The 26,962-nt window shown below is 40.0% G+C and overlaps 1 protein-coding gene and 1 long non-coding RNA gene across 3 annotated transcripts in view; one reads left to right on the forward strand and one right to left on the reverse strand.

Moving 5' to 3' along the window:
- Positions 1–16,334, reverse strand: part of ZBTB44 (zinc finger and BTB domain containing 44) — a 66,083-nt gene extending 49,749 nt beyond the window's left edge. For both annotated transcript variants that reach the window (XM_043579831.1, XM_043579830.1), the window contains exon 1: positions 15,778–16,334. The gene's annotated coding sequence lies outside the window, so the exon portion shown is untranslated. The remainder of the gene's footprint in view (positions 1–15,777) is intronic.
- Positions 16,335–16,438: 104 nt separating this feature from the next.
- LOC122483155 lies at positions 16,439–19,124 on the forward strand. Its single transcript, XR_006297318.1, has 2 exons — positions 16,439–17,459; positions 19,059–19,124. It is a non-coding gene; the product is annotated as an uncharacterized LOC122483155 (long non-coding RNA).
- The last annotated feature ends 7,838 nt before the right edge of the window (positions 19,125–26,962 follow it).

Genomic DNA, 26,962 nt, shown 5'->3' on the forward strand with positions numbered 1-26,962 from the left:
TGGCAGTGATAGTGATTTTGAACTTCTGGGCTCCAAAACTGTGAGCGAGTACGTTTGTTACTTTGTTATTATTATTAAAAAAATTTTTTTAATGTTTTTTTATTTGAGTGACAGACAGAATCCCAAGCAGGCTCCACGCCACCAGCACAGAGCCCAATGCAGGGCTCGATCCCACAAACTGCAAGATCATGACCTGAGCTGAAACCAAGAGTCTGATGCTTAACTGACTGAGCCACCCAGGGGCCCCTTATTATTTTTTAAAAATGTTTATTTTGACAGAGAAAGGGGGGGTGGGCAGAAAAAGAGGGAGAGAGAATCCCAAGCAGGCTTCACATTGTCAGTACAGAACCCAATGAGGGGCCTGAACCCAGGAACCGTGAGATCCTGACCTGAGCTGAAATCAGGAGTCAGATACTCAACCAACTGAGCCATGTAGGGACCCTCCTTTGTTACTTTAAGCCTTCCACTTTGTGATATTTATTACAACAGACACAGAAAACAAATACAACTTTTATCTTTCCCTTTTCTTCCTAACATAGACTTGGTCTCTGAAACCGATCTCAAATCCATCCTTTCCTTTCTTCATTAGTCATTGCTTTGGACTACTCAAACATTTTGACTGGTCTCCTTGCCTTTAGCCTCACCAACCTCGAATTAATCCTTCACCATTATTCAAATATTCTCTAATATAATCATCATGGGGCACCTGGGTGGCTCAGTAGGTTAAGCACTGGACTTCAGCTCAGGTCATGACCGCACAGTTCATGGGTTCGAGCCCCGCATCGGGCTCTGTGCTGACAGCTCAGAGCCTGCTTTGGTTTCTGTGTCTCTCTCTCTGCCCCTCTTCCACTTACACACTCTCTCTCTCAAAAATAAACATTAAAAATTTTTTTCCTAAATATAATCATCTGAGTCCAGCACTTACTACCTCCTGCCTTATCACACAAAACAACTCTTTTTTCTTAAATTCTCGTTTCAGAACATTTTTTTTTTAAGTTTATTTATTTTAAGAGAGAGAATGCAAGAGAATGTGAGTGGAAGAGGAACAGAGAGAGAGAGGGGGAGAAAGGATCCCAAGCAAGCTCCGTATTGTCGGCACAGAGCTTGATACGGGGCTCAATCCCACCAACTGTAAGATAATGACCTGAGCTGAAATTGAGAGTTGAATGTTTGACTGAGCAACCTCGGGGCCCCACCACACGAAACTAAACAGTACACTTTGTTCTTTTCAGCACTTTCATATACATTTGATACTGATTTCAATATACAAAACCCTTGGGATAAGGCAGATTATCCTCTTCCCATTAAATTGGTGAGTAAACTGAAGCTGAGAAGAACTGACTTATTCAAAATCATAGGGCTAATAAACAGAAAACCATATCCTGATGCTAATCTTTCTTACTGTTTCATATTCTCTTCACTCTACATTTTTAAATTTTTTTTTTTTTTTTTTCAACGTTTATTTATTTTTGGGACAGAGAGAGACAGAGCATGAACGGGGGAGGGGCAGAGAGAGAGGGAGACACAGAATCGGAAACAGGCTCCAGGCTCCGAGCCGTCAGCCCAGAGCCCGACGCGGGGCTCGAACTCCCGGACCGCGAGATCGTGACCTGGCTGAAGTCGGACGCTTAACCGACTGCGCCACCCAGGCGCCCCTACATTTTTAGATGCTTTAGACTGTTATCTTTCCCTTTCTACTCTCCAATATTAACTATTTGCTCCAAACTGATTTTGACTCATTCTCCACTTATATATAATTTCCACTTCTGTAGGTTTCATCCCTTTTTGGAATTCCCTCCTCATTGCTCTCAACAGGTCAAATACTACTTTATTTCCTCTTCCTTCTACCCTAGATTATCAGCAATACCTCTCATTAGTATGTCACTTTTTATTTTCTATTTTAAAGTTTTTATTGATTGATTTAGAGAGACCAACTGTGAGCAGGGGAGGGGCAGAGAGAAAGGAGGCAGAGAGAGAATCCCAAGCAGGCTCCACACTGTCGGCCCGACTTGGGGCTTGAACTCACTAAAACCGTGAGATCATAACCTGAGGCAAAGCCAAGAGCCAGACACTCAACTGACTGAGCCACCAAGGTGCCTCTGTATGTCACTTTTTAGATTACAATATGCTTTCAAATATATTTTCTTTGGATCTTAAAGACCTTCTGAAGTAGATAAGGAAAACTCTTTAAAGAAAAATAATATCAGAGAAAATAAGTGGCCTAACAGGGGCTTAAAATCAGAAACTCTGACTTTAATTACATCCTGTCCTTAGTTTATTATCAAGCTATGCTGCCTTTCCCTCCATCTAACTCCTGCAGTATTTTCTGTCTTGACCACTAATTTGGCAGTTGATATAATATCAATTTAGGTTTACCAGGGATTATACTCTGTCTCCTCTCCAAGGACAATTCCAATATATTTATGAAATCAATCATACCCGTGTTCTTTAAAAATCATTTCATAAGTGCTTGAGCTAGAACTGCTGTACAATAAACTGTATAATACAGTGTATAATTTGATCAGTTTTAACATATATCATCACTACGATCAAGATACGGAAAATTTCCATGACCCCTAGACATTTGTGCCTGTTTGCAATTTCTCCCTCCTACTCCTCTCAGGAACTAACGATTTGCTTTTCATTTTACATTAGCTACATTTTCTAGAATTTTACATTAATAGAATTATATAATATAGACTTTCTTATTTATCTGGCTTCTTTCACTGGGTATAATTATTGAGATTCATCCATGTTGTTGGGCTCAAGAATCTGGCTTTTTATTACTGAGTGCTGTTCTATTTGTATAGATATACCAGAATCTGTTTATCATTTAACTGTTGACAGACGTTTGAGTTATTTCCAGTTTGAGACTACTATAAATAAAGCTGTTATGAACATTTGTGTAAAATCTTCATGTGGACATTACATGGAGGTTCTTAATAATTTCTTTTTCTATACCATTTACATATTATCTTCTTTCTAGTAACACTAATTACAGTGCAGTGATTCTCACTGGGCATCCCTTTATGGCCACAAAAGGATCATTGCTCTACCTCAGTAGCTTACGTATAATAGATGATCAACTGTTTACAGACCTTGCTGTCTTCTCGATCCACATGCTACTTAAGAGACTGAGGTTGTGTGCATTCTATAAATGCCTAACAGGGCAATTAAAGAATGTTGGAAGAAACGTTTGTGGTTTATGGTGCTTATTTCTGGAATAAACATATTCTTTTACATTGAATTACATTATTAATAAAAGTGTAACTGCAAACAACAAAATAAAACTTGAAACAAAATACATGAAGTAAAGAGTTTAACATACACAACATGCAAATATTTTATAGAAAACCTGTTAAAACAGCTGGTTTAAGAACAGAAGAGCCATAACTCAAAGTAAAAAACCTCATGCTAAAATTACACAGAATATGAAGGAACTAGTGAAAATTGCTACTCAATTACTTCTCTCTCTAAAAACTTATTAAGTTACAATAGTATGTTTTTCACTATTATTTTCCTTAGAATCAAGATTTTTTTTTCCTTTACAAATATTATAGTACCACAATTTTAAATTTTGTTCTAAGAAAACTTGTTATTCTGTTGTCAGTCTAAGCAAAACCAAATATATGTATTTTTCTATGAAAGGAAGTATACTTTTTAGAATGGATTCACATGAGTACTCATATCTGAGAACACTTTTACTTTCTCTGAACACTTATAAAGTATATGTGATCTTTAATTTGATGATGGTTTATTTTCCAATAGTCTTCCTTAAGTGTTTATTAATGTTTTCAGGAAGAATTTCAAAGAGATTTCTGTATCTGAGCTATAAAGAAATCATTTAACTTTTATAACTAGCCATATTTTATAATCAAACAAAGATTTCAATCATTTTGCTACATGAGGAAGTCCTTCTTAGTTCAGAATTTAAGAGACTGAGATTTACCTGGACTAAATAAATCAGTTAAACTTGTAACACTCAACTATTAGAATTTCCTCTCATTGCTGGTAGCCAGAGTCACGCTGATTGTTAATTTCTGTATCAAGAGAAGAGAAGTTAATATAGATTGATTAACTCACCAAGTGTCTTTATCTCTTTCTTGGCTCAGAATTCAGAGAAAGTAGTTTTTTAAACTGTTATAAATGAGGAAACTAAATGTTAAATTAACTTGCCTGCAGTCCTATAAATAAATAAGAACAGGATTTGAACAGAGGTCTGACTAAAAAATTCAAATTCCCAGTCCCTTCCCCTATCCCATCATGTTGCCATTCACAAGGATTCAATCATAATACACAAGGAGTATCAGCTTTAACATCAATTCATTATTACTAGAAAGAAAGCTTGAAGTCGGGTCTTATTCACAGATCCTTACAGGAGCAAGTTAAATTCAAGTCAGTTTTAGTTAATTAGCATTTAAAGAGTTCTTTTTTTTTTTTTTTCCCCTAAAGAGTTTTTAAGTGCTCACATCAACTACTGGAGTTCCAATGTGTTTGTTTTAAGATATGTACACAAGTACAGTGGCTTTACCCAACAGGCCTTTGCACTGCTGCCAACTTTATTTTTATTTTGAGAGAGAGAAAGCACAAGCAGGGGAGGGGCAGAGAGAGAGGAAGAGAGAATCTCAAGCCAGCTCTGAAATGTCTGTGCAGAGCCTGACATGGGACTTAAACTCACAAACCCAACCGTGGTATCATCACACAAGCAGAAATCAAGAGCCAGACGTTCAACCGACTGAGCCACCCAGGTGTCCCTACTGCTGAACTTTAAATGTGTCTTATTATGGATTCAATCTTGTCTCCTCCCTGTCCAATATGTTGAAGTCTTATGCCCCACAACTGAGAATGTTACCTTATTGGGAAACAGGCTCTCTACAAAGGTAATCAAGTTAAAATGATGTAATTAGGATGTCGTTATATAAAGGGGATATGACACACAGGGAGAACAAGTGAGGACTGGAGGTATACTGCCACAAGCCAGAGGCAAGAAGAAAGGCATAGAAGGGATCGTGCCTGGGTCGCGTGAGTGGCTCAGTCGGTCAAGTATCCGACTTCGGCTCACATGATCCCATGGCTCGGTGCTGACAGCTCAGAGCCTGGAGCCTGCTTCAGATTCTGTGTCTCCATCTCTCTCTCTCTGTCCCTCCCCCGCTCGCACTCTGTATCTCTCTCCCTTCCAAAAATAAACAAACATTAAAAAAAAATTACCGAAGAATAGATAGTTCCCTCATAGGTTCCTTCCCTCAGAAGGAACCAACCCTTCCAACAATTTGATTGTGGACTTGATTTAACTACACTAAATTTTAACGAACTCAATATTTCAATTAAAAGGCAGAATAGGGGGCGTCTGGGTGGCTCAGTCGGTTGAGCGTCCGACTTCAGCTCAGGTCACGATCTCACGGTCCGTGAGTTCGAGCCCCACGTCGGGCTCTGGGCTGATGGCTCGGAGCCTGGAGCCTGCTTCCGATTCTGTGTCTCCCTCTCTCTCTGCCCCTCCCCCGTTCATGCTCTGTCTCTGTCTCAAAAATAAAAATAAACATTAAAAAAATAAAAAAAATAAAAAAAATAAAAGGCAGAATAGGATTAAAAATGCAAGCCCAACTATATGCTCCTTATAAGAAAGAAAGAAATAAAAGGACACAGGTATGTTAGAAGATATACCATGCAAACAATAAAGACAGGCTAGAGTGATATTTTTAATATCAGATAGACTTCAAGACAAAAATATTACCAGAGATACAGAGGTGTGTAACAATAAGAAATGTGTGTGCTCCTAATAATAACAATGCTTTAAAATACAAGCAGCAAACACTGACAGAATTAAGGAGAAAGACAACCCGTAAAAATACTTGGAAATTTTAATACCCCTCTCAATAACTGGTAGAATTGGACCCCCTTCCAAAAAAAAGCGAAGACATAAAAAGATCTGACCAATACCACCAATCACCTTGACTTGATATTTATAGTGCAGAATACACATTCTTTTCAAGTGTAACACAGTATGCTTATCAAAACAGATATGCTGGGGGGCGCCTGGGTGGCGCAGTCGGTTAAGCGTCCGACTTCAGCCAGGTCACGATCTCACGGTCTGTGAGTTCGAGCCCCGCGTCGGGCTCTGGGCTGATGGCTCAGAGCCTGGAGCCTGTTTCCGATTCTGTGTCTCCCTCTCTCTCTGCCCCTCCCCCGTTCATGCTCTGTCTCTCTCTGTCCCAAAAATAAATAAACGTTGGAAAAAAAAAAAAATTAAAAAAAGAAAAAAAACAGATATGCTGGGCCCTAAGACAAATCTTAATAAATTTTAAAGTAATGAATGCACACAAAAGTGTTCTCTCTACATATACACACAATTAGAAATCAATGAGTTATCGAGAAAACCTCAAATATTTGGAAATAAAATGTTGAAATAATCCATAGGTTTATTGAAGGAATCAATGAGGGAAACAGAAAAGTATTTTTTATTGAGTAATAATTAAAATACATTATTAACATTTGTGGGATGCTGCTAAAGCAGTGCTTAGGGTAAAAATTATAGCTTTCAATATACATATTAGAAAAGAATGTCTAAAAAAAAAAAAAATCAATGGCCTATGACCATATACCCTGCCACCTCCCATCAGGATGACTCCGATTTTTTTTTTTTTTTTAATTTTTTTTTTTTTTCAACGTTTATTTATTTTTGGGACAGAGAGAGACAGAGCATGAACGGGGGAGGGGCAGAGAGAGAGGGAGACACAGAATCAGAAACAGGCTCCAGGCTCTGAGCCATCAGCCCAGAGCCCGACGCGGGGCTCGAACTCACGGGCCGCGAGATCGTGACCTGGCTGAAGTCGGACGCTTAACCGACTGCGCCACCCAGGCGCCCCAGGATGACTCCGATTAAATAAAAAATCACAAATCACACAGAAAATAACAGGTGTTGGTGAGGATGTGGAGGAAAAAAATCCTTGTGCACCATTGTTAGGAATGTAACTGTAGCCACTGTGTAAAACAGTATTGGGGTGCATAAAAACTTAAAAATAGAATTATCGTATGATCCAGCAATTCTACTTCTGGTATATACCCAAAAGAATTGAAAGCAGAGACATGAACATCTATTTGTATGCAAATATCCATAGGAGTATTATTCACAATGGCCAAAAGGTAGAGATACTCCAAGTGTCTGTCAACAGATGATGGATAAACAAGATGTGATATATACATACAATGGGATATCATTTAGTCTTAAAAATGAAGGGATTTTGATAGGCACTACAATACGGATAAGTCCTGAGGATATTATGCTAAATGAAATACGTCAGTCACCAAAGGACATTGTATGATGGTGAGATGAGGTTTCCAGAGTAGTCAGAGTCATAGAAACAAAGTAGAAGGATGGCTGCCAGGGGCTTAGGGAGGGAGAAGAATGGAAAGTTATTATTTAATGGGTACAGAGTTACAGTTTTGCAAGATGAGAAGAGTTCTAGAGATGAATGGTGGTGATGGTTGCATAACAATGTGAATGTATTTTATGCTACTGAACTGTACACTTAAAAATAGTTAAGGAAATAAATATGTAAATGTATATTTCACTGCAATTAAAATGAATCAGGGCGCCTGAGTGGCTCAGTTGGTTGAGCATCTTGACTCTTGATTTTGGCTCAGGTCATGATCTCAGGGACCTGGGATGAAGCCCTGCATCCGGCTCTGTGCTGAGTATGGAGCCTGCTTAAGATTCCCGCCCCCGCTTCCCCAACCCCCCTCCGGCTCTTTCCCCTACTCACACAGGTGCTCTCTAAATTTAAAATAAATTAAAAAATTAAAACAAAATTTAAAAAATCAATGGCCTAGGCTTCTACCATTGAATAGGAAATAGAACACAGAACAAATTAAAGCCAAAATGGTTCTTTAAAGAGAATCTTTAGCTACAATGCAAAATTGATAAACCTTCAGCTAGAATGATGAGAAAAAACAGAGGAGGAAAAAGCGGGTGGGAGATAGCAAAAAGAAAACCTGGAAAAGATATGCAGAATGACCAGGATGGTAGAATATTCCAAAAACCAAGGGTGCAGAATATCTCAAGGAGTGGTTTTCAGTGTCAAATGCTGCTGATAGGTCAAATAAGATATAAACCAGTCTATTCAATATAATCACAAGGAAATACTGATGACCTTATAATAGCACATAGTAGAGAGACTGCAATTGATAAAGAATGTACAGAAATGAGGAAGTAAAAACTGTGAGTATAGACAATCCAATCTGAAGAAGTCTGCTTCTAAAGATAGAGCAAGGGAGTTCACTGGAGGGAAATAAGGGCTCAAGGGAGGATGCTGGTATTTTTATAGAATGGGAGAAACTAGAGTATGCTTTTCCCCCAGATTTATTATTTTTATTGTGGTAAAATATAGACAGATTGTTTTGATAGTTGTTGGAAAAGACTCAGAGAAAAAGGAAAAGTTGAAGATACAGGAAACAGTGATAACAGACAACACAAGGTCCCTGGACAGGGAAAAACTGGATTCAATGCCTGAGTGAAAAAATTAGCCTTTAACAGGAGACCCAGTGACAGGAAAAAAGAGTTCAAGGAAGGGTGCGGTTACAGTTTATAGGTGGGTGGTGACAAGTAGTGAGAGTTCTTGTCTGACAGCTTTGGCTTTTATGTTATTTCTCTTTGAAACTATAGGTAGAGGTAGAATGCTGAGAAGAGAGGAGATAAAGTACAATTTTGAGGAAAATGAAACATGAGAAATGTATGGAGATAAAAAACCCAGAAGGACGGCTAGGAGGTACTGAAAGACCCAAATAAAACTGGGAGACCACAAATTTGTGGTGGCAATAATCTATGGTTTTTGAGTTTTATCTCAATAAACTGTAAAAAAAAAATAATCAATGGCTTTGAATTGTTCTTTAAAAAAGAACAATAATCACAAGTCAATATTAACACTTATATAGTAGTCAATATGTACCAGGCATTGTTCTAAGTACTTTTTGCATATTAAAAAAATTAATTCTCACACAATCTTGGAATAGGTATCCCGTGGCATCTTCATTTTACCAATAAGGAAAACAAAGCACAAAGAAGTTAAGGGAACTGGCCCAAGACCACACAAGTAGTAAGTAAAAGAGTCAAGATTTGAACCCAGTCTGCTCTTAACACTATTCTGTACTGGCTCTCAAAGTAAACCTAGTTGAGCAAAGTAGAAAGAAATGAGGAAGACATAATACCAAGTTGGCCAAAAAAACAGAGGCAGTGACTCCTGTAATACAAACAATTCTCACAGAAGTATGGTTTGTATAGTTTTATACAGCACGCAAAAGGCACCAAATACAAAAGCAACTGTGCTCATACAGTAACAGAAAGTCACAAAAAAAGTGAGCAGTGTTGGCAGATCCAAAGAAGAAAGGAGAAAAACAAAGAGCCAAAAAAAAAAAAAAAAAGTAAAATTCAGGTAGTCAAAACGTAAAAAGGACAAAAAGATAAAGTGGAAGGAAGAAAACATACAACACACACACACACCAGTAAATACCACCAGTAAAAGAAATACTAAATGGAAGCAAAGTAGGTATGTCTGAGTCCCTGAAAACTCATACATTTAATTTTTCTGTTTAGACCAAAGATGTCCCAATTTTATCAAAGAGCACAAATAAGATATTTAATAGAAACTAGTATTGAATATGCTTGCTTTTCCTGCTAATAGTAGGTGAGGATCAGACACTTAGCAAGTTAAGATCTAAATTAAGAGGAAATCAGTTAAATCTAAAGTTGCTTCAGAGGCCAGAGGGGCAGTTCCACAAAATTCTGATTCCAGAGATTCAGTCTTGGTTATATGCTACCCCAACACGTCTGTAGTTGTGCTGAATACATCCAAAACAATCAAAGCCAAATGAATAGCCAATTCCCTCAACACATAGAAATACATACATTTTAATAGCTGTAGGAGAGCAATACAGAATACAGAAACTATAAATTGAGTAGGTATAAACCAATTGTAAGTTTTAAAAGCTATACTAAAAATTATTAAAATAGGAGAACATTCAATGTGGAAACAAGGACAATGTTCTCCAAGAAGAGTGACACATTTTCGTCCACCAGTTTTCACTATTCTAAGAAGGAATTATCAATACGACATACCATGATGATACAAGTCAGTGATTTACTCCACAATGAGTTATGTAAAAATGTGCTAAGTCACCTTTGGCACTAATAATGTTAGTGAAGAAATTAATGTAATAGTCAATGTACCTTCAAGCAGGAGTATAATATAAATCTAATGTATACAATCACTATTTTAGATCCTGTGACTAAGAATCTAGAGACTTCCAGCTCATTGCCTAAAATGGGGTGATGTATTTCTAACATAAAGAACAAAAAAACCAACGTGGCTTTCAGTTTAACAGGGGATAAATTTTGCCCAATCATTCTTAGGTATCTGGAGAATCATCTGTTGCGGTCATCAACGTGGGACATTTAAAGTAAAAACACCCCAGGGGTGCCTGGGGGGCTCAGTCAGTTAAGTGTCCAGTATCTGGTCATCAATGTGGGGCATTTAAAGTAAAAACACCCTAGGGGGGCCCTGGGGGGGAGCGGAGGGGGGGGAAGGAGGCTCAGTCGGTTAAGTGTCCGACTTCAGCTCAGGTCATGATCTTACAGTTTGTGGGTTCCAGCCTGCATGGGGTTCTGTGTTGATAGCTGGGAGTCTGAAGCCTGCTTCAGATTTTGTCTCTCTCTCTCTCTCTCTCTCTCTCTCTCTCTCTCTCTCTCTGCCCCTCCCCTACTTGTGCTGTCTCTCAAAAATAAAGGTTAAAAAAATTTTTTTTAAGTAAAAACTCCCCATAAAGTTCATATGAAAAGTATGCTCAATAGCAGTCTACAAAATATCAGAAAACTACAAGGGGAAAAATATATACATACATTTGATATATGTAATATTTTTAAAGATATTAAAAAAACTATAGCCGGAAGGAGCCTAATTAATTAGGGATCCCCTAACTAATGAAGAAAACCCCTTTAAAAGAGCCTTTGATGCTTGACCACTTTCAGTGACAAGTGTTTTATCCTTTATAGGCTAGGAAGACATACTAAAAGTATAAGAGAACCATTCTAGGCATAGAGGATATCGCTCGTTACTGGTTTTTATACAGCCATCAAAATTGTCTTATAATTACAATATACTGTTAATCACTCCCTTCAACATTTTATTATGAAAAATTTCAGACAAAGCAGAAATTTAAAGAACTTTACAAATGAATGCTTGCATAACCATAACTAGATTCTACCATTAACATTATAATACTTGATTTATCACATATCTATCCATCTGCCAATCCATCTTGCTTTCTGATGTTGTACTATGTAAAGTTTATTTATTTTTGAGACAGAGAGGGAGAATCCCAAGCAGGTTCTGCACTGTCAGCACAGAGCCCGATACAGCACTCGATCCCACAAACCCAGAGACCAGGAACTGAGCTGAAATCAAGAGTTGGACTGGACTTTCAAACAACTGAGCCACCAAGGCATCTCCTAAACTATGCAGTTTCTGAAGCAAAGTCTGATAGTAATACTAAGGATGTATAATAAACCTGACAAGCACTTGGGGCTCTTGGCATGTAATCTTCGGTGTTGCTACAGGACAAACACCAACCATGTAATTCCTTTAATTCATGGTGAATGAAAATATATTTTATTACCCGTTATATTTAGCTATGAGGTGTACCAAAGTAGTAAAATGCTAATTCTGATGACAGACTTGAGTTTGAAACCTGGATATCAGTTTCCTTACTTGCTAAATAAGATATTAGGCAATATCAAGAGTTAATGTGAAATTTAAATGAGATGTTGTATGCAATGTTTAGTACAATGCTGGCTTTCTGAAAGGGCACAACAAACGTTAGCAATTATCATCATTAGCATATTCGTCCATTCAGTCTACCCACAATAGGTTCTACTTGTTATGTGGTTATACATACCTATGCAATTATTTGTGGCATTTCCCTCCTACTTTGTGTTCTAATAATATTGGGAAATCTATTTTACTGAGATTAAAGAGAGAATGAGGGGGAATAGGTCCAAAGCACATGCATTCTCCATTTTCCCCCTCCACTCCCTTAAGGAAATCTATATTCACTCTGTTACCAAAAGCAGTAGCGGTATACACGAGGAAAACACACTGGACACATCTTTTGCTTTTTAGCACCTGGGTGACAGGTGATTGATAAACTGCCTAATTGTGCTCTGCCCACTTTAGATAACCACTGCTCCCTCCTAATCCCTCATTTGAACACATAATTATAATTTCTATAAAATTTTGCCCAATCCAAATAAAATGTGCTGTCGTCACTGATCACATGTCCAAATGCCTTTTATATCTGCAGAAAGCATATGTATGTCAATTTTGTTGTGTGGCATGCAAGTGGATGAAAGACACAAAACTTCCACCACCTACATACCTCTTTAAAGACATGATTTTCAAGTAGAAGCTTGTAAAAACAAGCTTGAAATCTACTTTTCTGCTCACCTTGGAAGATTAGTCTTAATGTTTTCTCTTTGCCACAGGAATCAGAATCTAATTGCAAAACTTAAAATTACTCCTATATCACTTCAAGCAAGTAACATACTCTGTCTACTGATAAACCTTCTGCAGTTAAGATATATATTAGATATTAAAAGGTATGGCAAAGATAAAGAATACTTCATCTTAAAAATTAATTTGGGTGAGACTTCTTTAGCCATACTTTCAAAAAATTATTTTGTCTTTTGAACCATGTATTTTACATATTCAAAAATAAATACAACTCTAAAATAATAAATAAAACCAATGAACCATGTCAAATTGGTAGCTAAACAAACAGAAAAATATTCCAAGGGACTTCTGAACACCCTAAGTATTCCCATTATACACCCTTCATAGAATATATTCTAAGGACAAAAATAAGGGCAAAGAACTCTTAAAATTTGGGGGAAGTTTAATGATAGTAGAATACTGTTACGGTTATTTTTTAAATGACTGCATGTATACACAGTAGGATAAAGTTAAGTATGTTAATTCTATTAGGCACCAAGATTTTCATTTGAGACAAATATAAAATCAAAGAAGTCTGCTATGTTAAATCTGAATTGGATATATCACTATGAACGTATGATTGAATAAGCAAAAAACATTTTTCAGTTCTCTCCTCTGAAAGGGCCTCGAAGCAATGATATTCCAGCAGCAATGAATATGCCAACATCCTGATCTTGGTTTCTACATACCATTTCTCACCAAAAAGAACCAAGACTCCTTAAACAACCCATTCCAGATCCAGAGCAAAGAAAGTAACAAGGCAAGCGTAGGGTACCTTGTGCCAGAAAGCACCCCAAGAGTGCTTCAATGGCAAGCAGGAGTTAAAAAAAAAAAAAAAAAAAAAAAAAAAAAAAAAAAAAAAAAAAAAACACAGGAGCCAGGGTGAAAGCGTTCCTACTGTCCAAATGTGGGGCAATTTGATCGAAAAGAAAAATGACTGTAATGGTTTATTCAAAAAAATGCACACATTAAAACCCAGGAGTCCATAGGGTGTCATGCAAAAAAGGAAGAAAAAAAATCTCATTTGCCATAATTGGGGTAATTATTTCCCTAACCCTTTACTCTGAATATTGATCACTGAAGGAAAGAAATTAAGCATTTACTCCACATTTTTTAGGAAGAACTTTAGTTTGCCCCTAGTTAATGATGAAAATCTTTCTTACAGAAAATCTCCAGTAAAAGTGATTTACTCAAAAGTCACCAAGGAGTGCTGAAATCACTAAGTAAAAGGTAGGATATTTGCTTGGTGTCAAAGTATTACCCCAAGGCTGCGTACAAATCACAAACAGGCAAACCACACCCTTCTAACAGATTTGGTAGTCACCACTTTAGTGGTCATCTGGCATCACTAACAATGTAGCAGTCTGACATTATCTCCCTATTTATGAAGCAATATGAAGTACATAGTATTACCTATTAAAAATATTCTTGCCAAAGAAGTTTAACTTCAAGCTAATCAAGTTTTTCTTTAGACTTAACTTCCAGTAACAGAAAATTCAAGGGGATAGGGGAATAAATTAAAAGCCACTATGAGGAAATAGGTAAGTCTCGAATGTGGGAGCATTTATAAGACAACTGCTTTGGCCAACTAAGTGTCAGAAAAAAAAGGAGATGGGTACTAATCTTTTTAAAAGGGACTAAAGAAAGGCATAATCATCAAATGCAATGTATTCATCTTGACCAAATACTGAAAGGGAAAAAATTTCTCAAGGAGGCTTTAGAATAAAGGGGAAATTTGCATATGGATTATTTAGATAATGATATGGGGGTTAAGTAGAAGACTGTCCTTATTTTAAGGAAATACATGCTGAAATATTTGAAGGTCCTGATGTTTACAACTTACTTTCAAATGTTACGCACAGAAAGACAGGGAGAAGACAGGAAACAATAAATGTTACTGACCCTAGGTTGTGGAGTATTCACTATTTTTTTCTCAACTTCATAAGGGAAATTTTTCATGATAAAGTTAAAAGTGCACCTGTACTGAAAAGCAAGGTAGAAAATATTCCTACACTGGAATTATATCTGGGTACAAATTTCACTTCTAGTTGTGGGGCGTGAGGCAATTATCATTAAATATGTCTCATCTATAAAATTCAAGGAATAGTATCTAAGTCATTAGGTTGTCCTGAGAATTAAATAAGACCACATATGTAAAATGCCTAGCAGTGTTGCACAAAATAAATCTGGTTTCCAGAATTAATGAATGTTAGCCTAAAATACGAGACTACAGGAAAGCATGATTTTCACATTGCGTGATAAGGAAACTACATTAGCTACAATTAAATATTATTAACCACTGGCAGTCAATGTGAAGTAATGAGGGAAATGAAGATTTATATAATGCTTTTTTTTAATCCAATAATTCCAACTGAAAGCCTAGGCAAAAGGAAATCACAAAATTTTTACCTATCCAAACTATTTTCCATCTACCAAATCGTTCAGTTTGTTTATGGTATTAGCCTATATCCGAATAAAACTCTAAGAAAATAAGTGGAAGCGAATCTCTTCCTGACCTCAATAATCTACTTATGTGTTGAAAAACTTAAGTTTTTGTCTTCATTTCTGTAAGTTCCAATAAAGTATACAATTACTGGTCCTTATTTTAAATTCCGGTTAAGATTCATAGAACTCACAAGGATGCAATTTCCTTTGATCAGTTCTAATATACTTGTCATTTCACTTGCAGGTAACCTCTTTTCCTGGGTAGGCCACCAGAAAATGACTAGATGAAGAGTGGTCCTCAGGTAGGGAAGGAAAAGAGGTGCTCGCTGTTATTATTTTTTAAGAGTGCCATCCTTTTCTTTCCAGCACCAGAGAAAAAGCAGCAGGGGAGAGGGGGAAAACAGTGAGGTCTCAGGCTCGACCAGGTGAGAGGAGGTAACACCTCTGCCTTCTTTGGGTTAGGGTGTCGGGGCAAACGGGCATGCAAATGATGGGGAACACCCTGAAAGATCAGGGTGATTTCTCTTGGCGGGGGGGGGTGGGGGGTGGGGGTGGGGGGTGGGCAAGGCTAGTCTCCTCCCTGAAGGATTAAATGCCACCGAGGGGACGCTGTGGGGTGTCTCCCGGAGCGGATGGGGTAACAAGACCAGGCTTTCCTTTCCGTCCAGCGCCCAGATGGGGGACGCGTGGTGTCAGCCCCTCGGCGGGCGCACCCCGAAGACACAGGCGGCGAGAAGTGGCTGGCCCAGACCCCCGCTGGGACCGGGCGGCCCTCTCGCCCTCCCCTCCCCATTACCTGCGGGCGGCGGTGCCGGGGCCCGGAGGCCTGGTGCTCCTCCTCCTCCTCCCCGCCAGGCTGAGGCGGCGAGGTGGCGGCGGCGGCGGCGGCGACAGCCCGGGGGGAGGGGGCGGAGCGCGCGGCTCGCTGCCTCTCTCCTCCCCCGGGAGGCTGAGGGGACCCTATCTCGGGCCGCCGCGCCTAGGCCCGTGGACAGCCTGTGGCTGGGGCATGGCGGTACAACCAGCAGCGTGCCTGCGAGGTGGGAGAGTGCGAAGCGGCTGGAGGGAAGCACCCGCGGCGCTCAGAAGGGCCTGAGGGGAGGAGCGAGGGGGCCCGGGGCGCCGCGCGCGGGCGGCCGTTGGGGGCGGTTGGCCGAGGGCAGGCGGCGGTTTGGGGAGCGCGGCGACGGCTCGCGTTTTTCTCGGCGGGGTGGGGAAGGGGAAGGGGAGTGAGGGGAGGGGAGGGGGAGGTTGGGAGGGAGCCGCCGCCGCGCGCGTGCGGGCCGGCGCCGCGGCCGTTGCCGCTCCGCTCACTCCAGCCTGTTTGGGGGCACTTTGTTTGTGTCCCACAATGCTCTGCGCGGGCGGCCGGGCTGGGGAAGGGGAGGGGAAGTGGGCGGGGCGGAACGAGCTCGGAGGCGGGGCGCCAGCGGGGTGGGGGTCGGGGAAAACGCGGTTAAAGCGCAAGCGCAGAAGAGGCCGCTCCCGGTCGTCGGGACTAGAGCTGTGGGTGCCTTGGTGTCCTTGCACACCCGTGGGTTTTGACACCGTCTGTGCGTGTTTATGTATACGTACACGTGCGGATTTACATTAATATGAGGCATAAGTACTGCCCAATCTGTCCTTCCTCTAGCCGTCCCCACTTAACGCTGAGAGAAGCATTTGTAGGCATGGTTCACGCTTCTTGCATTTTTTTTTTCTTTGAACTGAAAACGGAAGAAACTCCTCGTTTCTTGAGTGGTTTCTGTAGCGGGGCTGAAACCGGAACGCCCAGCCTCTTTCTCTCGGTGAGGTGGGTGAGTCAGTAGTCCGCCCAGTTTTCACCCTGGGAACCAAGGCCAGCGAAGAGGTAAGACCAAACAGGTGAAGGACGCGGTCCCTTACTTTGTAGACAACAAGCCCGCGGCCGGTCTGCCCGATCCCGAACCGCCTTTGCACCCACTGGCATTCTCTCAAGGTGCTCTAAGATTATTCTAGCATTTCTCTGGGCGATCTGGCAGGAAGTGCGGTTCTGAAATGACTGGAGAAATCAACACTCAAATCTGTCTCATTCCCCCAAACACGGGGGCACCTAGAGCTGTTCAAAAAATGTGCCAATTCCTTACACAACCTCGAGTCTCATTTTATTACACCATCACTTCCTCGGGGCCTTCCCGCGGGGGGAGTGTGCGCTGCACCCCAAAGTGACCGATACTGCCTGAGGGATTTTAAAGTTCTTGGTCTACTGCAGAGTCCTGTAAAGTGTTAAAATACCCAAGACCCTAAGTGCTCGCTTCCGCAGGCCGGGCGGGACTTGAGACCCGGCGGTAGGAGGGGCGCTCACTGCAGGCGGAAGCGCGCCCCAGGTGCGTGGAGGCTGACTGGGTTGCCGGCCTAGAGGCCCAGAGCGCCTCGGGCTTTTTGCTCTGAGTACTGTGTTTTCCCACGCCTCCAGCTTTGGAGCCGAAAGACTTCTCTCCAAAGGGCTTTTTGTGCAAGGTGAGTTGACGTCCTGCTTGACGTGGAGTGGATTTTTTCTCTGAAATACTTGGCGGCATCTAACATCAACCCCTTCTCTAATCCCTTTGAGAAAAAGCCAAGCATCTTGGCGCCCTAATTCTAACCATTGTACTCTACTTGAGAAATAAAGGCAATGAAAATAACGTCTAATTTTATAGTCTTTTGCAGTTACAACACATTCTCAAGTATGTAAAATGTTTAATCCCTCATGGCAATTATACTAGATAGGTTTCACAATTATGCCCACCATCATTTTTATTATTCCCATTTCACAGATGAGAAAAGTCAGAAGGATGCGAATTAGGCCCAGCAAGTTTTGTGCTGAGATTTGCAGAAGGAGAAGGCAGGCTTAACCTTAGGAGAGGGATGACAGCAACAGCAAGGATCTGGAAGGGGCAGGAGCTTGAGGCCCTGGTGGGGTTTGTGTTAGAGTGTGAGCAGAAGGTAAAAACTGGAGAAGAGTCAGGGTGGGAATAAAGGAGTGAAACAAATCCCATCTATCTACCTAGGGCATTTGATAAGTCAGTCAGTAAAACTCATTAGGTAAACATTGACTGTTTCTTAAGGGACCCAGGTGGCAGCTCCTTCAGAGGCTAGAGGAGTGGTGTTGACACACACAAAAATCTTTCCTGAGGTTATTCTCACCTCTCCTTTTCTCTTCCTTTTGTGCTTTTGAATTCTATATTTAAAAACTCGATCATCTCTCGCCCCACCTTCACCCCAGGTGTGGAGGATCAGTTAACCAACAAAAGGCTGTTGGGCCCTAAGGGCACAGTGCTAGATACTTGGAGAGGGTGTGAGAAAAAATACCGAGATTAACTTTGTAGGAGCCCTCTCTATGTTTTGGCTTTGGGCAGGGTCAGTTTCTGTGGCTACTGCAGCCTCCCACCTTTTTCTTCCTGGGCGAGAAGAGACTTGCCTTTGGGTTGGTGGAATAAGTAGGCCTTTCTTTGACAGTAGGTTAAATAATACTGCTGCAGGATTTTATGAAACCAGAATCCTGCTCACAGGTGAAACAAACAAATGAAAACCCCATGAGGAACTTTAATTATTAACCTGGTATAGATGATTCTGAGGAAATCAAGTTCCAGGGAGACAGCTCATTTCAGCCATGAGATGTTTGGGGGACCAAATTTTGGCACAAATGGCAGTTTCTTGTAGTAGACCCTTAGAACTGAATGGGTATTTAGTTTTTTAGTCCCCAATTTATTTTAGAGCTAGAATGCTTTCAACTCAACAGAAAGATCTCTAGTCTGACTTGGATAATCCCAGTGGAGGAGAGCTTATTACTGCACAAATCATCCTTATTCTCTTATTAGATCATCCCAACTGTATTAAAAATAACTTGCTCCCCACCCCAAACTTTGCACCTCTTGTATTTTCATTTCATCATCCACTTAATTGAACTGATAGGGAAAAATCTGTCATAAGGTGGCCAACAGGACTGATAGGGAAATTCCAGTCCCAGAGGGAAGGCTCTTCTGGGTTCTTCTTCCTGCCCCACTTGCCATGCGTGCGCTAAATTGTCACTAATACAGAAGTAACAGACTATAAATTGTTCCTTCTGCTTATGCTCAGGACTCAGACCCCTGGAGAGTGATCTCCTCTGAGCCCCTGGTGTGAAATAAGCCTCCTGCCTTCCAAGATCTCTGAGTGCCACTTGGTGCCTTCGCCAGGTGATCCAGACCAGGTTCCGTAACAGAACAAGTCATGTCGGCTACCACCACTACATCGTGATTCCAATCCATTAACAAGTCTTGAATTTGTCCATTCCTGTTGCCACCATCCTAATCTAAAATACCAGTAGTTTGGGGGCACCTGAGTGGCTCAGTTGGTTAAGAGTCCAACTTTGGCTCAGGTCATGATCTCGAGATTCTTGAGTTCAAGCCCCTGGCTGACGGCTCTGAGCCTGAAGCCTGCTTCAGATTCTGTGTCTTCCTCTCTCTGCCCCTCCCCCTCCTCTCTGCCCCTTTCCCGCTCATTTCTGTCTCTCAAAAATAACAAAAAAATAAAATAAAAAATAAAATACCAATAGTTTGTGCCTGGAGAATTATAATATCACTTATTTGGTTTTTCAAATACCCTCTTTCTTCCCTTCATTCTCTACACGGTTGGCAGTATAAGAATGCATAAGGATCATATTGCACAACAATTGGCTTCCTAGTGTTCTTGGGATAAAGTCCCCAAACTTTAGGGTTTATGACACAGTACAATCTGGGCTATGTCAATATCTTCAGCTTCATCTGTTGTTATACTCTGTCAAGGAACATGCCAGTCAGAGAATTTTTCCCCCACATCTTCTAAAATGCCACACTCTTTCCGCCAATGCACACATTATTCCCTCTGTGTAGAAATACTTTCATTCCTTAGCTAATTCCTCTCAATATTCAGATCTCATTTATATATGAACTTTATTGAGGTGTAATTCACATGCCGTGGAGTTTACCCACTTAAAGTGTATAATTCAGTGGATTTTAGTGTATTCACAGAATTGTGAAGCCATCACCACAATCAATTTTTGAACATTCTCCTTACCCCAAGAAGAAACTTGTATACTCATTAGCAGTGATTACCACTGGAATTCTAATGACTCGTCATTCAACACTGTAATCCCAGAACCTAGCACAGTGTCTAGCACATAATAGGTATTTGATAAACGTTTGATGGATGAACAAGTTGATGATGAAATACATGAATGTGGAAGCCAATTTTATCACCTGGTAGAATGGCAGCTTCCCAAGACCTACAATGTCAGGGAAAAAGCTTGTGTTTCAATAAATGTACCCATTCCTCCCTAAGATGCCAGAATACCCAAGATTAGATTTCATCCTTTTTATTTTTTGAAGATTCTTCTGGTCTTTAAGATACAACTATTGGAACACAACTCATCTTCAGAAAGGGAATTTATGGTTTAATTTTAATTTTTTTTTAATTTTTTTTTTCAACGTTTATTTATTTTTGGGACAGAGAGAGACACAGCATGAACGGGGGAGGGACAGAGAGAGAGGGAGACACAGATACGGAAACAGGCTCCAGGCTCTGAGCCATCAGCCCAGAGCCTGACGCGGGGCTCGAACTCCCGGACCGCGAGATGGTGACCTGGCTGAAGTCGGACGCTTAACCGACTGCGCCACCCAGGCGCCCCTAATTTTAATTTTTTAATTCAAGGAAGTGGGCAGTGATTTAATCTTAATGCTTGTGTCTGTTCTTAGTCCCACCTCTCTGCCGGGCACAATACTATTTTTCTCTTTCACATGACTCTCAACCAAACTTCTCAAAAGAATTATCTATACTCACTGTTCTTCATTTTTGAACTTTCTTCATTACTTCTCAACCCCTCTAATTTTATTTTCCCTTCACTCCACTAAAATCTTCTTAAAATCACCAGTTATTTTGATGTTGCTAATCCAAAGGTCATTTTTCACTGTTATTTTACTGGACTTTGGAGCAGCATTTGGTCTTGTTGACCATTCTTTCCAACTTGAACATTCCCTTCCTTGTCTTTACTGATATTCCCACTGTGTATCCAAGGTTGAGAACCAATGTTCATACTATATTCCTTGGCCAGTGATTCTTAAAATGAGGTACTCAGGCCTACATACAGCATCAGTGTCATCTGTCAAATTGTTAGAAATTTAAATTCTTTTTTTCTTATTTTTTAAAAATACAATTTATTGTCAAATTGGCTTATATACAACACCCAGTGCTCATCCCAACAAGTGCCCTCCTCAATGCCCATCACCCCTTTGCCCTCTCCACCCTCAATTTGCTTTCTGTATTTAGAGTCTCTTGTGGTTTGCCTCCCTCCCTCTCTGTAACTATTTTTTTCACCTTCCCTTCCCCCCTGGTCTTCTGTTAAGTGTCTCAAGATCCACATATGAGTGAAAACATATATTTGTCCTTCTCTGAATGACTTATTTCATTCAGCATAATACCTTCCAGTTCCATCCATGTTGCTGCAAATGGCATGATTCATTCTTTCTCATTGAGAAATGTAAATTCTTAAATCATCCCTAGGCCTATGAATCAGAAGCTCTGGGGTTAGGGCCCAGTGATCTGTGTTTGTATGAACTCTCTCAAGTATTTCGGATCAATGCTCAAGTCTGGAAACCAATGCCCAGGCAACTATTGATTCTCAAATGTATACCACTAGCCCAGTTCTGCCTACCCAGTTCCCTGTCTGCCTATCTAACTGCCTATTAGTTCTACTTTGCTTGGTTGTCTCAGAGACACCTCAGACTCAACATGTCCAAAATAGAGTAATGGCCATCTGTAAACATAGTTCTCGCTCATTGTTTTCTAAGTCACTGAAGGGTACCGCTTCAGATCTAGAAATAAAACTCAGAAACCCAGAATCATCCCTGACACCTCCATCATACACATCCTTGCAGGATATCCAGTTTATTATTCACTTATGTCAATTTTGCTTTCCAAATTAAAGAAAAATAACTTTTTTGCAGTGAAGAATTTTACACGTATAAAATATAGAAGAGTTAAAAAAACATAAAAAATATATAAGTGTGTACCTATCACCCAAGCCCCCAAATCCAACCAGTGGCCAATGTTGCTTCCTCCATACCCCCAGCTATTTTCCCCTTCCCATATTATTTTGAAGCAAATTGCAGATACCGTATGTAAATATTTGAGTCTATATCTCTACAAAAGATAGAAAAAATGCCACAATGCCATTATAATTTAAAAATAGCAATTATTTTATAATATAAATTATTTACATTTCCAATAGACTCATAAATATTACTATATATGTATAATTTGTTTCAGAGAGGAACTGGCTGATTTTGGTTGGTGTATCTTTTTTTAATTTTTTAAAATGTTTTTCTTTTAATTTTTTTTTGCTAATTTTTTTTAATGTTTATTTATTTTTGAGAGAGAGGCAGAGTGTGATCAGGGGAGGGGCAGAGAGAAAGAGGGAGACAGACTCCAAAGCAAGCTCCAGGCTCTGAGCTGTCAGCACAAAGCCCGATGCAGGGCTCCAACTCACAAACCATTAGATCACGACCTGAGCTGAAGTTGGACACTTAACCGACTGAGCCACCCAGGCTCCCCCATTTATTTTAATTTTTTGAAAGAAAGAGACCGTATGAGTAGGGAAGGGGCAGAGAGAGAGGGAGACACAGAATCTGAAGCAGGCTCCAGGCTTCTAGCTGTCAGCACAGAGCCCCAGGGGCTTACACTCAAGAATCTCGAGATCATGACCTGAGCCAAAGTTGGACTTTTTTTAAAAAAATTTTTTATGTTTATTTTTGAGAGAGAGAGAGAGAGCAGGGAAGGGGCAGAGAGAGAGAGAGAGGGAGACACAGAATCCAAAGCAGGCTCCAGACTCCAAGTAGTCAGCATAGAGCTGGACACGGGGCTCTAACTCATGGGTTGTGAGATCAGCACCTAGCTGAAGTCGGACCTTAACCAACTGAGCCACCCAGGCGCCCCTGGAAGTCGGACTCTTAACCAAATGAGCCACCCAGGCACCCCTGTTGCTGTATCTTTTAAATCTTCTGTATTTAACAGAATTTTTTTTTTAACATTTATTTATTATTGACAGAGAGAGAGTGCAAGCAGGGGAGGAGCAGAGAGAAAGGAGACATAGAATCCGAAGCAAGTTCCAGGCTCTGAGCTGTCAGCACAGAGCCTGATATGGGGCTCAAACTCACGAACCCTGAGATCATGACCTGAACTGAAGTCGGATGCTTAACTGACTGCACCACCAAAGCACCCCAATCCTCTATTTTTTAAAAAATAATCTTCTATATTTTTGTCTCTGTTTTCCTAGTAATATTTTATTTTTATTTAAGGAAGTAAGTTGTTTGCCCTGTAGTTTTGGTCACAATCTGAATTTTGTCAGTTGCATCCCCATGGTATACTTAACATGTTCCTTTGTCCTCTGTATTTTTTATAAATTGGTAGTAAGATCTAGATGTTTTATTAGATTCAGGTTTAATTTTTTAACAAGGTGTTTTCATAGGTGGTGGTGTGTTTTTCCATTAGAAGACATACAGTGTGTGCTTATCTTTCTTCTAATGTAATCTCCTTTGTAACTGCTGTTGAGTAATGCCTGGAGAAATTCATTCATTAGGAGTTTTAAATGGGGATATAATTCTATCATTCTTCACATATTAGCTGCAATGTTTCTACAGAGGGAAGTTACCCCTCTTCAATTATTGGATTACTTAGTGGTTTAATTTATATAAGACAGCAGGATAGATACTTGCTTCTTTCCCTTTTTACTAAATATCTCTTAACCCCATCTACTCTCATTTTCAACTACTACCATCCTGATAAAAAAATTCTTAACCTAACTTCCAAGATCTTGAATCTTTGTTATCCTACTCCTCTTACAAGGTCCTGAATGATCTGCTCCCTGCCTATTTCTCCAACCTCATTTTATGCCTCTTTCCTTTTTTTTTTTTTAAATTTTTAACGTTTTTTTTACTTATTATTAAGAGACAGAGAGACACAGAGCATGAGCAGGGAAGGGGTAGAGAGAGGGGAGACACAGAATCTGAAGTAGGCTCCAGGCTCTGAGCTGTCAGCACATAGCCTGACGCGGGGCTAGAACTCACAAACTATGAGATCATGACCTGTGCCGAAGTAGGTCACCTAACCAACTGAGCCACCCAGGCACCCCATTTTATACCTCTTTCTAGCTCCTTTTCTTACTATATCTGAGCCACACTGACCATTTTTTAAATTTCCTAAATCTTCAAGGTCTTTCCCATTTGAGGGCCTTCGTGCATGACCCCTCTGTCTGGAAAACTTTCTCCAACTTCCTCTTTCCATACTAACTCTTAAATTGCTTTCGTAAGGAAGTTTAGACTGGTATTCCAATTATAACCTCTCATATCACCTTCTACTTATCCTTCATAGCACTTCTCGTAGTTGTATTTATGTGACTATTTCTTTAATATTTGCTCCTGCCACTGAACTATTAAGTTCCATGAAGGCAGGGACCATGTCTCTTTGGGCACAATATTTTTTCCCTAAGCTTAACTTAATGCTTGGAATATAGTATGTGCACAAATAATAAATGCTGAATTGAACAACATTGAATTGAAGTCAGATTTGGGAAAAATAAAATACTTTGTCTCTATTTTTAAAGAGCAAATATACGTAACATTTTTTGAGTGCAAAGTACCATTCTAAGTTCTTCTAATATTCACTACAACCATATGAAGTAGATATTATAATTATCTCTACTTCAACAGTTAAGGAAGCTAAAGAGAGATTTAAGCCATTTGCCCAAGCTCATGTAGATAGTAAATGTCAGAGTCAGGATTCAAATCTAAACAATCTAGCTCTAGAACCCAAGGCATCAGGTTCAAATCCTAATGTACTGCAATTTGTAGGAATACACTACGCAAATGTCTACATTGGAGAGGAACTGACCTTAATTTTTTGAATCCTAAATTCAAAAATCCCAACCAAGGGGCTTATTGGTTTAGCTCAGGTCAGGTACTCATCCCTAAACCACTCACCTCATTCAAGGCAATGGACATGATAAGAACATGAGGCTTTCATGCCAGATATGTGGACGCTGAGGAACAGTTTCCAGGAGAATGGGGCATGCCAGGCAGACAATCTCATAGTAGAGTACACACATATTTCTTCCCATATATCCAGTTTCATAAACTCCCTTGTCTGCTATAATGTAATTTCATCACACAGAACAACAGATAGCTTGACACCTCTTACTGAGAAACTATTCAAAGACATCCCAGCTGCTACACTTATCTGATTCCCAGAATGAACAGAATCAAGTCTGGATATGGTTGTACACAATTTTGCAATCTATGGGCTAAATGACAAATTTAATGATCCTCAAAACAGTAGAGTCACAACCTTCGCAAAGGGTCTAAAATCAGCTCCTGCCATGTGAGAAATTACCTTGGGGTACTGGTAGTGAGAAGTAAGGGGAAAGAGGTGAGGGAGATTAACATACTGTGGATAAGGTACAAGTGAGCTGAAAGACCCATACTACCCAAATATAGGCCATACAATGTTCCTAATCCTTTTTTTCCCTTCCTGTGTCAGCTTTCCTCACCTATGGTGAGGTAATGAGGATCAGAATTGAGTTTGAGCAGGGGTCCAACAGACTGAAGCTACATGGAGCCAACAGACACACTTGTCTATTAGAAAGATTGCAAAGGCAAGTATACCTAGTCAATAGCTGTATTTCACAAATTAGCCTGGTGAGTAGCTGTGGATTTATTCCACATTTCTTGGGCAGAGGACAAGTGAGGCCAGAATGGTATCATCTATGGATGGCTGATTTAAGACCTCATAAATGTTGAACACTTAAAGTACCTCATGCATCTTTAGTGAATTGTGAATATTTGGTACATCTTGGTTCTTCTTTCACTTTGTAGTTCAGAACATGTATGATCTACTTATTTTTATATCTCTCCAATATACCCCTCATGCCATTTGCTTCTGTACTGTTTCATCTAGCCTCCTTATTTTTTATTTTTCTTATTTTCTATAACAGAATTAAGAAGTCTTTTTTAAAAGTTTTATTTATTTGTTTGTTTATTTGTTTATTTATTTAAAGTAATCTCTACACCCAACATGGAGTTTGAATTCACAATTCTGCGATCAAGAGCTGCATGCTCTTCTGACTGAGCCAGCCAGGTGCCCCCAAAATTCTTTTTTTTTTTTTTAGTTTAAAAAAATGTTTATTTATTTTTGAGAGAGAGAGAGAGAGAGAGAGAGAGAGAGAGGAGGACACAGAATCTGAAGCAGGCTCCAGGCTCTGAGCCGTCAGCACAGAGCCCAATGTGGGGCTTGAACTCATGAACCATGAGATCACAACCTGAGCCAAAGTCGGATGCTTAACCAACTGAGCCACCCAGGTGCCCCGCCCTGAAAATTCTTAATACAACAAATGCATATTACAAATTTAAAAATCACGTATAGTTAAAATTACCTTTGAAAATCTCTTAAATCACCATAAAGCAAAATGTGTAATGTTTACGAGCCATATTGGAGGCTGCCACGCTGCCTCTCAATAAAGTCCAACACAGTGGATTTTTCCTCCTGTGTTGGAACAGATTGCTTTTTCTTCAACTGAGCACCAGAGGAAGTTGTTGGTTTCTATTTAGGCACTCTAGATGTGCACTCAGATTGCTAGGTGTCCACACTGCACCAGGTAGGAAACTGAGACCAGCTGAGGAATTGACACATTTATGTCTTCTCTCTCATGCTTACCCTGAACAGTCACTTGCTGAGTGAAATGATCTGATGCCTCTTTCTCTCAGGCCCACTTGAATTCATATGAATTAAATGTGTGTATGTTGTTCTAGAATACAAACGTAAAGTGATGAAAGACAAACAGGATATTTATAACTTAAAAACCTTTAGAAAGAAGAAAAGAGAAAGCGACATACACTGGTCACAGCTACAGATTTTATCTCCTATCTTGCTGAAGAGTTGAGTGAAGGAGATCATAGGACCAGCAGATCTCATAGACA

Source organism: Prionailurus bengalensis, chromosome D1, assembly GCF_016509475.1.
Source record: "Prionailurus bengalensis isolate Pbe53 chromosome D1, Fcat_Pben_1.1_paternal_pri, whole genome shotgun sequence".
Classification (NCBI taxonomy): Eukaryota; Metazoa; Chordata; class Mammalia; order Carnivora; family Felidae; genus Prionailurus; species Prionailurus bengalensis.